The sequence below is a fragment of the Vicia villosa genome, linkage group LG1 (genome assembly GCF_029867415.1).
Source record: "Vicia villosa cultivar HV-30 ecotype Madison, WI linkage group LG1, Vvil1.0, whole genome shotgun sequence".
In the NCBI taxonomy this organism is placed as follows: domain Eukaryota; kingdom Viridiplantae; phylum Streptophyta; class Magnoliopsida; order Fabales; family Fabaceae; genus Vicia; species Vicia villosa.
The window spans coordinates 220,249,377-220,258,197 of NC_081180.1; positions in this window are offsets into that span (position 1 = coordinate 220,249,377).

Here is an 8,821-nt window from a genome sequence, read left to right on the forward strand (position 1 = left end):
GTTCGTGTGGATATCTGTAGGTGAGTCGGAGCTTAAGGACCTTTAATCACCTTTATCCCATCTTGACCTTTAGAAACGTAGTGGGGGGACTACTCTTGATGTATGTTAAGGGCATAGTCGCTACCCGATACTACAACTCAGATAGGTTCTTTCTCAAAGTATCATTGCATGGTATGCATGTACCATGTTCGAGGGTGCTTTAGAGGGGCTGACAATTCTGAGTAACTTGGTAAAACCCGTTGCTGATATCATCCTTATCCTTAGAAGTACCTTTGGGGAAGGGTAGTCACCTGGTCTTACTTCATGCAAGCCTTTAAACTTAAGGACTCTTGTGAGACTTGTTTGTATCTAACCTTTCTATTTCCTTGCAGGAGTTGCTTGTAGGGCATTTCGTCCTTATTACCATATGCTTTACCCTTCTATTTCCTTGCAGGATTTGCTTGTAGGACATTTCGTCCTTATTACCATATGCTTTACCCTTCTATTTCTTGGTAGGATTTGCTTGTAGGACATTCCGTCCTTATTACCTTACGCCTTACTTAATGCATTGCATCTGCATGACATCATGGCATCATAACATATCACGTTAACTAACACTTACCAGGATCTTAGGAATTTAGGGCGCACAGTTTCATGTGCTCTTATCAAGGACGAAATTCCTATCTAGGGGCAAGAGGATTTACTTTCCTCTGGCCATTTGTCTGCCAAATCAAAGACACCGTACCCATCAAGGGGAAAACAGGGTTTTACAAAGGATTATACAACAAGGATCTACAAAAGGGTTTCCCAATTGGGTTTCTTATCACGTTAGTCCCTCGGCAGTGATATCTTTCAAAACATCATCAACAACAATCAAAGGTGTTATCTTTCTTTTCAGAATTACTAACATACTTCAACTAACATAACTAACAGTCATGCATCATTCAATTGCATACCTTATTCATTCATAATGCATATACATACATCACTCTCATTTATTTTGAGAAGCTCACTGCATCATACATCGCATGCATCATACCATTGCATAAAATTCAGGTTGCCTTTTTAGGCCGTGCTCTGATCAAGACACAATGGTTTCTTTCAAAAGCACATAACTTCTTCCCAACAAATGCAAATTTCGGGGCATTCTCAATGTCCAATCATCTTCTACCTTTAGATCACGATAGGCAGACGTGCCTATCCGACTCTTCGGGTTTAAGAAGATTGAACAGGGGCAGCTGTCATACCCCAAAATTTGCCCGATCAAATCTGCATCTTTCAATTCATCAAAAGCCAAAATTAAGAGTCATGGGGTTTGGCATTTCTATTGTCAAACCTGCTCTCTTATAAATTCGGTAAAAGTTCAAAAGAGAGCAAAATGGTGAAGCTTAAGTTTTGAAAAGACATATGACCCACGATTTAAATTCGAGTATACTTGCGATTTTATTAAAAAAAAACCTTAAGGGCCATTCCATGGCTTCATAATATTTTTGTTTATGTATTTAGGTTTTTATTCATTTAATTACCAAATAAATAATACATAATATTTTTGTTTGTTTATTTAGGTTTTTATTTTTTTTTAATTACAAAATAAAGTATGAATGAAATCCAAAAAGAAAAAACATGGGACACTAACATTTTCTGCCAAAGGAATTCGTGAGACTCATTGGGCCAAAACAAGAAGGTTTATATGATATTTCCAATCAATTTTCAATCACACTCAAAGATCAATTCTTGCCATTTTGGTTGACCTAATGCAATGATATATAAACCAATAACAATTGCAGACAGAGGAGGTCGGTTTTTCTCGGCCTCAAGGAGTCATAACCGTAGTCAAAATCCAAGGTAAATGCCAATGTCGGTTTGGAATTGGAGGTTGTTTCAAGATGCTTTGGATGTCTAAACACATTCCTGGAGTGTTATTCATGGCGTCTCGATCGTAAACGAAGCCCAAAGCTCCCTGAACCACCACGGATTCATCACGTTTTGTCTCCTAAAAATGTCGATTTTGTTTTCGCTTATGCACGTACAATTAATAGTTTTTGATTGCATATTTTGGTTCATGATAATGTGTGGAACGTTATTGATGCATTTAATTTGAGGATTGGTGCAGAATCACATTTTCACCATTGTTAGGGTTTTGTGTTCGTGAAAAGGGGATTCGTACTTTGGAGCGATTGGGAATCAAATTAGAAGGACTAATGTATTCGTAGGCTAATATATACGTGTTCTGGGCCGTTGTTTGGCGTGGTTTGGTTTTGGTTTGCAGGTTTGAAGAAGGAAGACCTATGGCAACGCGTGAAAACCGTTGCCTAATGGTTCTGTATTTTCAGAAACTGAACGAAGAAGACGGCTGGTGAAGCGCGCGCTGTTCAGGGTTTAAAGGGTAATTGTTTCGTTCAAATGCTTTCCATTTACAATATATGACAACATGATCTTGCAGCGCGAACGGCAAGGCGTATTGCTGGTCGGGCCCTGGACACGAGTTCGAACCGTGGCTGGGCATTCTTTTTCTTTGTATTTCTTTGTTTACAGATCCTGTACGCACGCTTCTAGAAGGCTTACGGTGCACACCAGTTCTGGACCAGTGGATCTACACCAAGGCAAATCCAACGAGTGGGGGGATGAAGGCCTACCATACACCTCCAAGGACCAACTACACAGAATCTCACCACCAGGTTTCTTTGTTTTTTAGTATTTATATGTTATTTGTAATTGTTTAATTATTTATATGTATATTATTTATGGTTATTTCTTAGGGTTAGGGATATAAAAATAGAATTAGGCTAATAATTAACACTAGGATCATTCCGATTATTCGATTTTGTCGATTATTCGACTTAATTGATTTAATTGATTTAATTAATCATTAATATTAAATCACAAAAACCCTAGAAAAGTCTATTAAGAAATTAGGGTTCGCCCAATCCCATTACCATTCGAGCAAACATATTAATCCTAATTCAACTAATTCTCTCCTCGACCCGACTAAAGCTATTAGTCGCAGTAGACAAGAGATAAAAATAATAAAAACAATAAACTCTAACTTCCCCTTTAACACACTAAACCACGGTACTACGGATTTTCATCCTTTTCAATCAGGCAACTCAAAAAGCCTTTCAAATCACAACTTCACAAACTACGATAGGCCATTCAAAAAGCCTCAAAACAACTTCAAATACATTCAATTCAAATTCTAAGGCGTACAATTCTGTGCCCGAACTACGTTGACTCTGATTCTCCCTAAGGAGATACGTAGGCACTTGGATAACCAAGGCGAGTCCCCCTCCCTAAAATCTCAATTTTCCCCTATTCAATTCTTTAGCTATTAAACCTCAATATTTTAGCCATAAACCTTTGCCTTAGATTCAAAGCCAATAGGAAAGGGTTGAGGGTGCCTAACACCTTCCCTCAACCTGATTATAATAACTTACCCTGAATCTCATAACTGCGTAGGGTTTCCTATTCGCCCTTTAGAATAGGTGGCGACTCTAAAATCTTTATTTTTAGGGCAGGTTGCTACAGATACCTTGGACGGTTCCTTAATGATCTACCTTCGGATCTAAGTCGATACCTTGGACGGTTCCTTAATGATCTACCTTTGGATCTAAGTCGATACCTTGGACGGTTCCTTAATGATCTACCTTTGGATCTAAGTCGATACCTTGGACGGTTCCTTAATGATCTACCTTCGGATCTAAGTCGATACCTTGGACGGTTCCTTAATGATCTACCTTTGGATCTTAGTCGATACCTTGGACGGTTCGTTAATGATCTACCTTCGGATCTAAGTCGATACCTTGGACGGTTCCTTAATGATCTACCTTTGGATCTAAGTCGATACCTCAGACGGTTCCTTAATGATCTACCTTTAGATCTAAGTCGATACCTTGGACGGTTCCTTAATGATCTACCTTCGGATCTAAGTCGATACCTTGGACGGTTTCTTAATGATCTACCTTCAGATTTAAAGTCGATACCTCAAACGGTTCCTTAAATAATCTACCCTCAGATTTAAGTCGATACTTCGGACAGTTCCTTAAACAATCTACCTTCAGATTTAAGCGGACTCCTCGGACGGTTCCATAACGATCAACTTTCAAAATCTAAAAGCGGTAACCTCGGACGGTTCCGTAACGGTCAACGCTCGAAGATCTAATTCATTTACCACGAACGGTGTAGACACGATCATCTTTCAGAGATCTAATTCTATCATCACGAATGGTGTAGACATGATCATCTTTCAAAGATCTAATTTGTCTACTACGAACAGTAATGACACGATCAACACTCAAACAACTACTTCTCAAACACTCCAAACATAATCTAATGCATGATTTACTGGATGGCATCTTTAAGCCCATCCCCATCATACACCTGGATGGCATCTTCAAGCCCATCTCCGACAGCCCCTTCATCATCAGCTAGGGCAAATTTCTGGGTATTCTAGTGTTCAATCCTCTTCCACCTTCAGATTCCGACTGACATATAAACCACTCTACATCTTCAGGTTTAATAAAATTGAACAGGGGCAGCTGTCACACCCCAAAATTTGCCCGCCACATTTTCATACTCAAGCTCATTCGAATACCAGAGTCTCAATACTCAACTGAATATACACTCTCCTAAACAACAACCTCCAACTAGGGTTTTACTCCTCTCAAAGTGAAATCAATTTCCGACACTTCAAGTGGAATCCATGGCCTCTCACATGATTCAAAAAATTCTCATGCCAAGTTTCAAACCCTGATTCACAAGATTGATCAATCAACTGCTCAAATGGTCAACAGTCGACTAATTGGACCTAAAAGTCAACTATGGTCAACTCACAGTCAAAATTCCTGATTTTTTGGTCAACATCAATATTTTAATGTTAAATTCATCATTTGATCAAATGTTGATCATGATTCATTAAGGAGAGCTCAAAAATCATCAAAAGCACAAGTTGCTAAATTAGGGTTTCTAAGTAAAAGTCAAACCAACTTTTACTGATCGTATCTCTCTCATACTTTCTCAGAAATTCTCCAACCAAAGCTCATTCTCAAGGAAATTTCATTCTCTACAACTTTGATGTTGGACCCAAGAACAAGAAATGCATCATTTGAGAGATATGGACTAAGACATTATAGGCCCTTCTAAAAGTCAACAAAAAGTCATCTTTTTGCGAAGAAGTGTACGTGAACATGGAAACTTCAATGAAGATGAAACTAAGAGGAGTATTTAGAGGACACTTTGAGCTTTCTAAAGAGTACAAGAACATTTCCATGTGATCAAAGTTGAGAGAGATATGAAGTGCGCAAGTTGGTTAAAATTTTGGAAAGTGCATGAAACCACAACTGAGAAAATTTGAACTTTTTGAGTAATGGGCCCATATTTTTGTGTTGACCACGTGACTCTAAGCTTATAAGAGGCCCATAAGTTTATTATCTTTATTTTATGATTTTTATTTCTTTTATTTTGAATTTATTCACTTGAATTCAAATAAAATCAAATAAAATCGTAATTAAATGGTAAAAGATTATGAGATTAATTTTCCAATTTTTTTTAATCAATCTAAGAATTACCTTGAGGGCCCATAGAACAATCTCATACAATTTTGTGATCTTATTCCTTTATTTTTGAATTTACTCACTTAAATTCACCAAGCTTAGGATCACGTGAGAAAAGTGCACAAATTATTATAGGAGTCAAAATAGAAGGTTTTCATGCATGATCAAAAATCAAATATTTTTCAATCAAATCTCTTATTTCCTCTCCAATGATTCAACCCTAATCTCACCCTTATATATTGCTCATAATACCCAGCCACTAGGGATCACGATTCTCTGCCTCCTACAAACCCTATCCAAGCTTCCAAAAAAGGTCAAAGGATAGGGCACGATCAAAAGAAATTGATAGCCAATCTCAAACTATTTCAAGCGTTGCATCACGATCCTGAGGGTATGAGGAGTAATTCCCAGTCACCCTTGAAGCCAGCTACGTCCCAGAGTACACATATCAATCTTCACCGGTTTGCTTATTTTTCTCAACTCTCAAACTCATAATTCATGCGTTGTTAATTAATTCCATGTATATATACCTGTCCATGATGATGCTTGGGATGATCTTGAACCACTATTTGTGAGCTTGCACACATGAATAATGTTGTGCCATTGTTAAGGCACAAGACCTCTCCCCTTCGGTTCTTAATTTGCAAGTCGTTTCAGTCCAAATGGATGGCATATTCGTGATCGGGAGGTGATTTTAAGGGGGTCTGGACGTCTCTTTTTCTTTTTCTCTTCGCTTTTGCAGGTACCGCTGCCAGGGATGGCCGGAGAAGAAGGTCGGAAACGCGCAGTTCCGGTGGTCTTGATTCAAAGGTCTTATTTGACTTCCTACGTGGCACTAATAAGTGATCCCATTGGCGAGTCAACAAATCCCATCCACCTTCGCCTCTTCTGATTCGCCCATCAAGATACTTGGGGTCCACTGTGACTTTTCATCTGAATTAAATTATAATTTTGCATTTTATATTTATTAAATCACTGCGAAGCCTTTGACGTATTGAACATGCAGCGCGATTGGCTAGAGGGAGCGTGTTGTAGCCTGGAAGACTTGAGTTCGAGTCCTCCCTATGACATGGATTTTTTTCAGATCATTTGTCATACTTGTTCCACATATTCAGCGCATATGGCCAGCCAAGGTCTACGGTACGCCCTCATCCAAGAACCATCAGATCTCCAGTAAACTCATATCTGCGCCCAGAAATTGCAGGCTCACCATGGACCACCAAGCAAGTGCCATATACGATCAGCACCAGGTTTTTACCTTTTCTTATTTGTTTTCTTTCTTTTTTGTTTCTTAAATTGTTTTATTATTTTCTTTTTTAAACTGAATTTAGTTTATTTTCCTTCAAAACTTAGTTTTTTTTATAAAATTCTAATTTTTTCTTTATTTCATAAAATCTTAAAAAATGTTTTTTTAATAAATTAGTTAATTATACATTTAGGTTAATTTAATTAGTATGACTAGTTTAATCACCTATAAATTAGGATTAGTTTTTTAATCAATTAATTAGTAGATTTTTTATTTAGTAATTAGGCTAATTTTAATTAATTTTAGGGTAATTATAATTAAATTTAGGTTTTTAATAAAATTAATTTTAGGTTTAAATTTTAATCATAGTCAGGTTTAGCCTTTAATCAAAACCATATCAAGAATGTAAGAGTTGTCTAACTACAGGCTTAGGCTTTCCCTTTAGGGTTTTTACCCTGTTAGGTTTTTACCTTTAGGTTTTAAGTTTTGTAATCAAACATTGAATTTCTTCATCGCCATTCTCTTCTCATCTCATATTTTGTGATTGTCGAATGCCTTCTATTTAATATTTTATCTTTTAAATTTTGCCTTTTAATTTCTACCCTTTTATTTAAATTTTCGCCTTTATTTCAATGATTTAATTTTCTATCATTTCAATTCTAGAAATTATGTATAGGTCGCAATAAGTTTTCTTGTAATAGTAATTAGGATTTACTTTCCTGCCTTTTATTTTCTACCCACAGGTGTTTATTGTAATAGCGTAGGAATTTATCTGCCTTTAATTTCCGTAATATTAATTGTTGTGGTTAGTAACAATAGGGAGTGGCAAGACTATTAACTGGATCTAGAATGAATAACTTTACAAGATAAATATCTGAATCTAATCCACGTGATTGATGCACACACCCACCTCTAGGGTAACTCCTTTTATGCTGCCTTCTCGATAAAATAGTCAAGTCCCTTCGAGCGTAGGGACTCCTTAGCCTGTTGCCGTCGATCAAATCATCATAGTCCCTCGATATAAAGATCATAGTCCCTTCGAGTTGCCTACGATAAATATGATCTCGTCCCTCGATGTTGCCTCGATAAATGATGATCGTCCCTTTGAATGCTAAGGAGTCTTTACATGTTGCCTAAATGACTATTATATCCTTCCCTTAGACTACCTGCCCTCTTTATGGTAGGGACAGTCTCATGGCGAACGATCCTCTCGATGACCCGATCACATCCAATTGAAAGACTTTCTGCCCTCTCATGGTATGGATAGATCCTTTCGCCCGAAAGACTTAAAGAACAAGAAAGACGAACTTAGGGTAGGTAGTTCTTAATTGCTTGCTCCATTCAAATCAAAATCAAATGCTTTTCACACCTCCTTTTCAAAACGATTTCCAAAAGGCTACGCTTATTTACAAGCTAAAGTCCTTATTCAAATCTTTTCTAAACACACACGACACTTCAAACTTTTCAAACAAACAAGTGAGCTAAGCAATTAAGAGCCCATGGATAACCATGGATGCAAAGGGTGCCTTACACCTTCCCTTTGTATAACTTACCCCCTGAACTCAAAATCTTTCAAGGGTATTTTCCTGTTCTTTTAGCCTTTCCAATTGGATAAAATAAAAGTCGGTGGCGACTCTTGATTGATGATTAAAAATGCAACCAATGTATGATCTTAGGGTCAAAAATTGGGGTATGACACAACCTTGCCTTGTATCTTTTCGACGACACTCCTTTGATTCCTTCCTTAACTTTGAAAATCCACTTACAGCTGACTAACCTTGATCCAGCAGGTTTCTTGATCAGTTCCCAGGTGTGATTATCGTGAAATGATTTTATATCATCATTCATGGTCTTCATCCATTCCGTCTTATTTTGAATCCTTATAACATCCTTATATTCTCCAGGTTATTCGTCTAGAACCTAACTTCCAGAGATTAAGGCATAAGCTATAAAATCAGCATACCCAAGTCTCTGAGGTCGCTTGATGACTCTTCCTGACCTATCTCTTGACAATAGGTAGTCATCGACATTTTCCTTAACTTCCTCA